Consider the following 8075-nt stretch of genomic DNA (forward strand, 5'->3'; position numbering starts at 1 on the left):
CGCTCCTGACAGTGCTCGAGATGCTGGGGACGGAACTCCGGTCGGCTGCGTGTGCAAGGCCAGCACCCTCCCCGCTGTGCTACTGCTCTGGCCCCAAGTCTGAGAACCTGGTGGCAGCTGAAGTCAAGGGCAGACACTGAGTTAGACCGAGTGGGTGGGACTGCAGGGTGTGAGCGTTAGTGCCGGAGGGCTCCACGTGCTGGAAAGATCTGACCTGGGCCAGGGCCTGGGACTCTGCATGTTGCCTCCCACAGCACCACCAGAACCCAGGGCTCTCCCCGGAGAACCCGAGAACTTGGCAAGTTGCAGTGAAAGATTGAGCGGTGGAGGGGCTGGAGCGATAGCACAGCGGGCAGGGCGTTTGCCTTGCACTTGGCCGACTCGGGTTTGATTCCCAGAGTCCCATATGGTCCCCTGAGCACTGCCAGGAGTAATTCCTGAGTGCAAGACCAGGAGTAACCCCTGTGCATCACCGGGTGTGACCCAAAAAGGAAACAAACAAAAAAAAAAGATTGAGCAGTGGAGTTTGTCTCAAAACCCAGAGAGATACCACTCTAAGTAGGGCGCTTGCCTTGCACACAGCCCACCTGGGTGGAATCCCTGGTACTCCGTGTGGTCCCACCAGGAGTGATGCCTGAGTTTAGAGTCAGGAGTAAGTTCTAAGCACCACTGGGTGTAAGACTCCACCCTAACTACCCCCCCTCCCAATCATCATCATCATCATCATCATCATCATCATCATCATCATCAACATCATCATCATCCCGTTGATCGTCGAATTTCTCAAGCAGTCTCAGTAACGTCTCCATTCGTCCTACCCCTGAGATTTTAGAAGCCTCTCTTTACTCGTCCTTCCCAACAATGCCGCATTGGAGGCTCTTTCAGGATCAGGGGAATGAGACCCAGCATTGTTACTGTTTTTGGCATATGAATACGCCTTAGGGAGTTTGCGAGGCTCTCCCATGTGGGCAGGAAACGACTTTCCTGCCCACCTGGGAGAACCCCACAAATAAAGTGAACAGAAACCAGTCCAGAGAGAAGAGGCCCAAGTCAGTGGTCAGAATCTGTGATCTAGGCTGCACAGAGCGGGGGTGTTTTCTGCTCCCGAGTCCTCCTGAAGCTTCTGGGGGGAGGGGAACGGAGGGGGCTTTTTGGGGGCTGGGGGAGATGTTTCGGGACTTTCTTGCCCTTGAGACACTCCAGCCAAGGGGACTGTGAGCAGAGTCCGGGGTATATGGGTCTCCCCACGGGCTTCTCTCTCTGTGCCCATGCCAGGCTGGCCTGGCCAATTCCTCTCTGCAGTGCGGCTGGGCTGGCAGGGGCTCACCGCACACAGTGCTCGGGGAGGGGGCCTAGGTAAGGAGCCAGTCTCTGTTTGCCAGAAGCTTCCACTGAGGAGTGACATCTGCAAGGGGTTGGGCCTGGGGGCCGGAAGCGGCCCAGAAGGAAGAGGTGCCCCTCATGTCCTCCACCCCTCAGCCTTCCCCAGCGCCAGCCGGAGGCCTGGAGTCTGTCCGTCTCATGAACTGGTGTCTGAGGGCGGCTTCTCCTAGGCGAGGCACTGGGGACTGAGCGAGCTGCAGGCGGCTGGAGCCCCCAGCCGGGCGGGGAAGGTCTTTGCCAAACCCTGCCAGGCTGGATTAAGCCTCTGCCCTTGCTCTTTTGTGGTTGCTATTTTCTTTGTTTGGGTTTTTAGGCCACACCCGACTATGTATGTCTGGGAGCCACTTCCAGCTGATCTTCCAGGGACCGTGTGGTGCAGACCTCCTCCGTGTCAAACGTGGGCACGAGCACTTTGAGCTGCTCCCTGGCCCCAGCTCACCCTCTTTGTCTTTCTCACAAGGCGCCATCCATCAGGGTCTCCTCCGGGGGGGTGGAAGAGGAGGGCACTCAGCACCTGAGGAGCAGGAGGTGATGGAAGTGTTTCAGTGTTTCCCGGACGAGTACTGTCACTGTCACTGTTGCTGTCATCCCGTTGCTCATCGATTTGCTCGAGCGGGTACCAGTAACGCCTCCTTTTTTTTTTTTTTTTTGAGACTTGTTGTTACTGTTTTTGGCATATTGAGTACGCCACGGGTAGCTTGCCAGGCTCTGCCATGTGGGTGAGATACTCTCAGTAGCTTGCCGGGCTCTCCAAGAGGGGCGGAGGAATCGAACCCGGGTCGGCCGCATGCAAGGCAAACGCCCAACGGTTGTGCTATCGCTCTAGCCCCGGACGAGTACAAGATTTAATAAAGGTATTACTGGGGCAGAGCGATGATAGCAGAGGGGAGGGCATTGCCTTCTCAAGGCCAACCCAGGTTTGTTCCTCAGCTCCCCTGAGCACTGCCAGGAGTAATCACTGAGTGCAGAGCCAGGAGTAAGCCCTGAGCACTGCCAGGTGTGGCCCCCAAACAAGAACACAACAAAATAAAATTTAAAATTCCCATATAAGAAGAAAGTGAGCACCCAGAATGTTCAGTTCCCGTCTATGTAAAGTGCTGAGATCCCTGAGGCTGTGTGGGAGGGAGATCTGGGAGGACTTCCTGGAGGAGCAGGCGGAGGGCTGTGGGTACAAGGAGGACTGGGCCAAGGACCCCACAGGCAGGAGGCACAGCCAGGAGGGTCCCTGTGGGAAGTGTGGGCTGGACAATGAGAGTCGCCCCCCCACCATAAAGCCAGGGAGGGGCTGGTGGTGGCTCCGGTGCACAGGACATGGCTGGGCCTGGCCTCCGGTTCACAGCTACTGTCCCCTTCTCAGCTGAGCATTACTGGGGGGTGAGGGGAGAGGACAGGGACCAGCAGTGATGGAGCCACGTCCCCAGCAGTGGGGCTGGCAGGCTGGGGAAGGGTCTCTGGCTGGGGAGTCAGGGTGGGCTTGTCTGGGGTCCCCATGGTGGGTCAGGGCCCAGGCCTGGGGGCCTTGGGGTGCTGGGCTGCTCTTTGGGTCTGAGTCGGGTGCCCCGCTGGCATGAGGCTGGGGCCAGGGGGGTGCCGGAGCCCCTCTCTAACCAGGCTTTAAACGGGGTCCTCTTTCTTCTCCCGCTCGGGGTCCCTCTGGCCCTGCTGCTCCCTGTGAGGAGACGGAGCTTTGGAACCCCCTACCCCGAGTGTCACTGCTCTCCTCCCTCCAGCCCCTCCGAGGCCCCGGCTCCCCGGAACCACCTTCATCCCCACCTCCACACCCCCCCCCCAGCAGCTGAGAGCAGGTGTGGAGGGCAGGGGGGTGGGGCAGCCGTGGCCCCCCAGCTAGCACTGCGCTCACTCTCCAGGGGCCGGGGCAGGCGTGGGTGGGGCTCAGGATTCCCCCTGGGAAGTGGGGACAGTTGTCCTTTCCTGGCAGGACTCACGAGCCACTCCTGAAAGCTGGTCGTCGTGCCCTTCGTGCCCCACGGCTGTGCTCAGGGCCCCGAGAGCTGGTTCAGGGGTCCTGGGCAGCCGGACGTGTGCGGCCCGAGTCCAGGGAATTGGCACAGCTTCACTCACAGGACGCTCCCTACCCCCTCACTGCTGCCGGGCATGTGCCCCCAACCCTCACTGCTGGTGGGCACATGCCCCTCCCCCTCGCTGCTGGTGGGCACATGCCCCACCCCTCACTCCTGGTAGACACGTGCCCCTCCCCCCTGCTGCTGGTGGGCACGTGCCCCTCCCCCTCACTGCTGGTGGCCACCCCTCACTCCTGGTGGACATGTGCCCCCCTCGCTGCTGGTGGGCACATGCCCCTCCCCCTCCTGGTAGACACCTGCCCCCCCCCGGTGCTGGTGGGCACGTGCCCCTCCCCATCGCTGCTGGTGGGCACGTGCCCCCAGCCTAGACTGCGCTGACGGAGGCTGCCCCTCGCCAGGCCATTCGCTCAGACTTCAGGGGGCCTGAGTCACCTCTGTGCCAGTGTACCGGGAGACTCCTCCTCCTCCTCCCGAGAGACACTGCCCAGTGCTCGGGACCGAGTCCTCTGGCTGGTGGGACACATTCAGGCCTGGATCGCCCCTTCCCTCGGCCCCACCTGAGCCGCTCCTCCGGGTTGCCCGGCTTTGGGGTTCTGGCAGCCTTCTGCGGAGGAATGAGGCAGGCCCCGGCGTGCCAGCCATGTGGCACTCTCTGGGCCCGTGCCCACCCGTGTGCCACCGGGGAAGAGAAGGGCAGCAGCTGTGTGGTGCTGGGGGCGCCGTGAGCCCGGCCCAGGCCTCGGCCAACCGTTCCCCGAGGGCTGGAGTAAGGGCTGAGCCCTGGGCCCTCGTGGGGGCTGAGGAACGGCAGAGGCTGGGCCCACTGGCCGCAAGTCCCTCAGATCCTAACCCTGCCCTGGTGCCCAGACCGTCTCCCCCTCCTGTGGGCTGGACATGGCGCTCCAGGGCGACAGGCTCTGGCGCTTGCTAATGAATCCTGCCAGTGGCAACAAGGGGCGGTGAGGGGAGGGGAGCAAGGGATGGGGGGTGCAGGAGGGGTAAGGGGGCTCTGTGGACAAGCCCAGACAGCCCCCGAGGACTCCTTGGCACAGAGGCTGCCTAATGGGTCCAGATCACAGCCTCCAGGGCATCGAGAAGGAGAGGAAGCCGAGTAGGGGGCTTCCTCGGGGCACACACCCAGATCCCTCCTCCTTTTATAGGTGCTTGGGGACTCCTGCAGGCCCCCCTGGGCATTCTGGACCAGCAGGGTCAGTGCTCGGGCCCAGCCATGGCACACACGGACCAGGGGGACCCGGGATTGAACTAGGTCCTCGCACACACCAGGCAGACGGGCCCCCCAAATTGCTCCTCTCTCAGGATTCCCGATGCTGCAAATTCCAGGCGGCTCACTCACTGACCCACCCGTCCGTCTTCTCGTGTGTGTGTGTGTGTGTGTGTGTGTGTGTGTGTGTGTGTGTGTGTGTGTGTGTGGTGGGGTCACATCCAGCTGTGCTCAGGGCTCATGCCCAGTGGGCTCAGGGGACCGTATCAAACCTGGGTCAGGGGGCTGGAGCGATAGCACAGCGGGTAGGGCATTTGCCTTGCACGCCGCTGACCCGGGTTCGAATCCCAGCATTCCATATGGTCCCCTGAGCACCGCCAGGGGTAATTCCTGAGTGCAAGGCCAGGAGTAACCCCTGTGCATCGCCGGGTGTGACCCAAAAAAAAGCAAAACAAAAACAAAAACCTGGCTCAGGCACATGTGAGGTAAGTGTCCAGGTCTCTCTCTCTCTCTGTCTCTGTCTCCCTGTCTCTCTGTCTGTCTCTCTATCTCTGTTTCTGTCTCTGTCTGTTTCTCCCTGTCTCTCTGTCTCTGTTTCTCTCTGCCTCTCTGTCTCTGTCTCTGTCTCTGTCTCTCTCTCTCTGTCACCCCCAGCCCCCGTATCCCACAGGCAGCTCTCCCACCGTCTGGCTGATGCTCTCCAGTGGGAAGTGCCCCTTTCCATAACTTGTACCTCGGTTTCCCCATCCTCAGACCCCCTTTTTTGGGTAGGGACGGAGCACATGACTTTCATCCTAGACCAGCGGGGAAGGCCGGGAGGGGCCGTCAGAGGCTTCAGGAGGGAGACGCTCTCCTCCTCCCCAGGGCCTCCAGTCTGAGAGGGAAGCGTCTCAGAGGAGGCGGGTGATGCAGGGAGAACCTGAGTCCTGGGGCAAACCTCGAGTCGGCCCTGCCCTGGGCCTTTCACTCCTGATGCACGAGATTCCCTTAGCCCCTGGGCTCAGCGCTCTCCCCTCATGTACCGCCGAGCATCTGAGCTGCGTTTTGCAGGGTCAGGAGAGGGGGCTCCCAGGGGTCTTGCTTCTGGGCTCTCTGTATCATCTTCCAGGTCGGGGGGTGACCTCCCTCAGCTTCCAGGTTGATGAATGGCTGCCTGGCGGCCCCGTGCCCCTGGCCCGCGCATCCGGTGCAGACCCCTGGCATTGTGGAGTCCCCGGGAGCAGAATGAGAACCATCTGGCTGACTGATTGAAACCTTAGGCCCCGGGGTAGGGCCAGGCCCCTGGACACTGAGCCAGGTCCAGGTCAGAGTGTCGGACTTCTCGGGGTGGGGTGAAGGTGGGGTTGTCAGAGAGATGCAAAAGGACCCCAGGCTCTTTGAGCCACGACAAGATGGGAGGGGGCTGGGAGCATTCCCCGTCTGTCCCAAAGTGGGCAGCCCCGAACCACCTTCCCCTGGGAATGTTGCTGGAAACAGCCGGGGCCGGGAATGCTGGGAAGAGAGCACAGGGATTGGAAAATGCCCGGATGCTGTGGGAAGAGGGCAGGACCCAGCGCTCTAGTGGAGGGGTGGGGGTGAGAGGCGTGAGAGCTGGAATGTTCCTGAACGTTCTTCAGGATGGAGTCTTGGGAAAGCGTTCCTGTCCTCCCTCCTGAGATGGCGGGAGTAACTGGGATAAGGAGCGCTGGGCTGTGGGAATGGGGGCTTTGGAGGGATATGTCGGTATTTGGATCAACCGTCCTGTGTGTCGGGCCAAAGAGGGTGACTCGGGGTTGGCGTGGGGGAAGGACTCTGGGGGGCGTGCATTGGAAGAGCGCGTCTCACGGACGCCTGCAAGGATGTGGGGTCCGCGATGGAGCTGAGGAGCTGCCTGGAGCCTGGGCCGGGGCCCCACAGGCTGATGGCCGAGGAGAGGTCAGCACCGGGGCAGGGAGTCAGCGAGCGGGGAGGAGGGGGCCGGGGCCCTCCTGGCCTCGGCAGTTTTCCGTATCCAGACGCCTGGGGTCGGAGCCTTGTCCCCTGGCCTCCTGCCCACCAGCTGCCACGGAGCTGAGCAGATCTGCTTTGCATTATCAGAGGAGCCGCCTCCTCCGGGCATATGGTCAACAGACCCCCCACCCCCACCTCCCCAGCCAGGAGCATCACGGGAAATGTCTGGTCCTGACCCCCGCTCCGGGGCGCGGTGCCCCGTCCACCGTCACCGTCCCCGCGGGGAGGAGGAGGCCTTTCAGACCATCCAGGTCTGGGCTCAGCTCTGCTGCCCCAGATGAAAGGGACAGGGAGGCCGGGCGGGGAAGGCTGCAGGGATGAAGGGTCTCGGCCTCCCGCCTGGAGAATGAAAGAGACAAAGAGGCGAGAGCAGGTGGGGCAAGCCGGGGGTCTCGGGCCCCAGGGGACGGCTGGCACAGGAAGAAGCCTGGGCACTTCTCTGTCCCCTGAGCCCGCCCGGAGCTCTGCACGGGGGTCTGATTGGGGACCGTGAGGATCCAGGGTGGGGTGGCTTGATGGACCCGCAGCAGCCACATCCAGGCACCTGAGGCAGGGCTGGGACAGACCGGGACGGGCTGCAGGGGGCGGGGGGCACGCTGGGGGCTTGGGCCATCTCACTGATGATGAAGAAATCTGGATTCTAGACTACTTTGGATATATTACATGATTAAATTTTAAGAGGATCTATAGTTTAAGGGGGGGGCTCCCAAGCAGTGCTCGGGGCCCAGGGGTCACCCTCGGGGACTCTCGGCCAACCAGGCCAGCAGTTCCATGCCAGGGCCCGGGGCGCTGGCCCCAGTGCTCGGCAGTGCGCGGTGCCAGGGATTGAACCCGGGTCAGGAGCAGCAGTCACAGCCGGGCCCTGGCCCCCGTGTCGTTTCCCCAGCCGCAGGCATGTTAAGTGCACATCACCGGCTCTGTCCCACTTCTGAAGAGCAGAGTCTGGCGCATCCCCGCACGCCGGGCCTGTGGGGCCGCGCTGCTTGTCACATCCGCTCCTTCCGCACCGTGTGACCTGGTTGCCAGCTCCATGCCAGGCAAGGTGCCGGGGATTAGAAGGTGAGCAAAGCCAGGCCTCGTCTCGGGTTTCCTGGAGTTGGCAGTAATCAAATAATCACTCAGACGGTGCTTCCTACACCAGGAGATAAGTGACCTGGGGAAAGGGGGGTGTGGGACACGGGGGCTGGGACACCGGGGCCGAGAACTCGGGCCTGTCAGCTGTGCCCCGGGAGGGGGCTGGGGAGGAAAGGGGCAGAGGGAGCCCGGGGGGGGGGATGTCTGCAGGGATTGAGGGGTGGGGGCTGCAGGAAGGAAGGTGCCAGAGGTGGTGTGAGCCGGCTGCCCTGGGGGCCCGTGGACAGCTCGGAAGAGGGTGACCGGGACCGGGCAGTCTGAAGGGGCCAGCAGAGGCCTCAGGCTCCGCCTTGCAGGAGGCTCAG

The sequence above is a fragment of the Sorex araneus genome, chromosome 3, assembly GCF_027595985.1.
Source record: "Sorex araneus isolate mSorAra2 chromosome 3, mSorAra2.pri, whole genome shotgun sequence".
Classification (NCBI taxonomy): domain Eukaryota; kingdom Metazoa; phylum Chordata; class Mammalia; order Eulipotyphla; family Soricidae; genus Sorex; species Sorex araneus.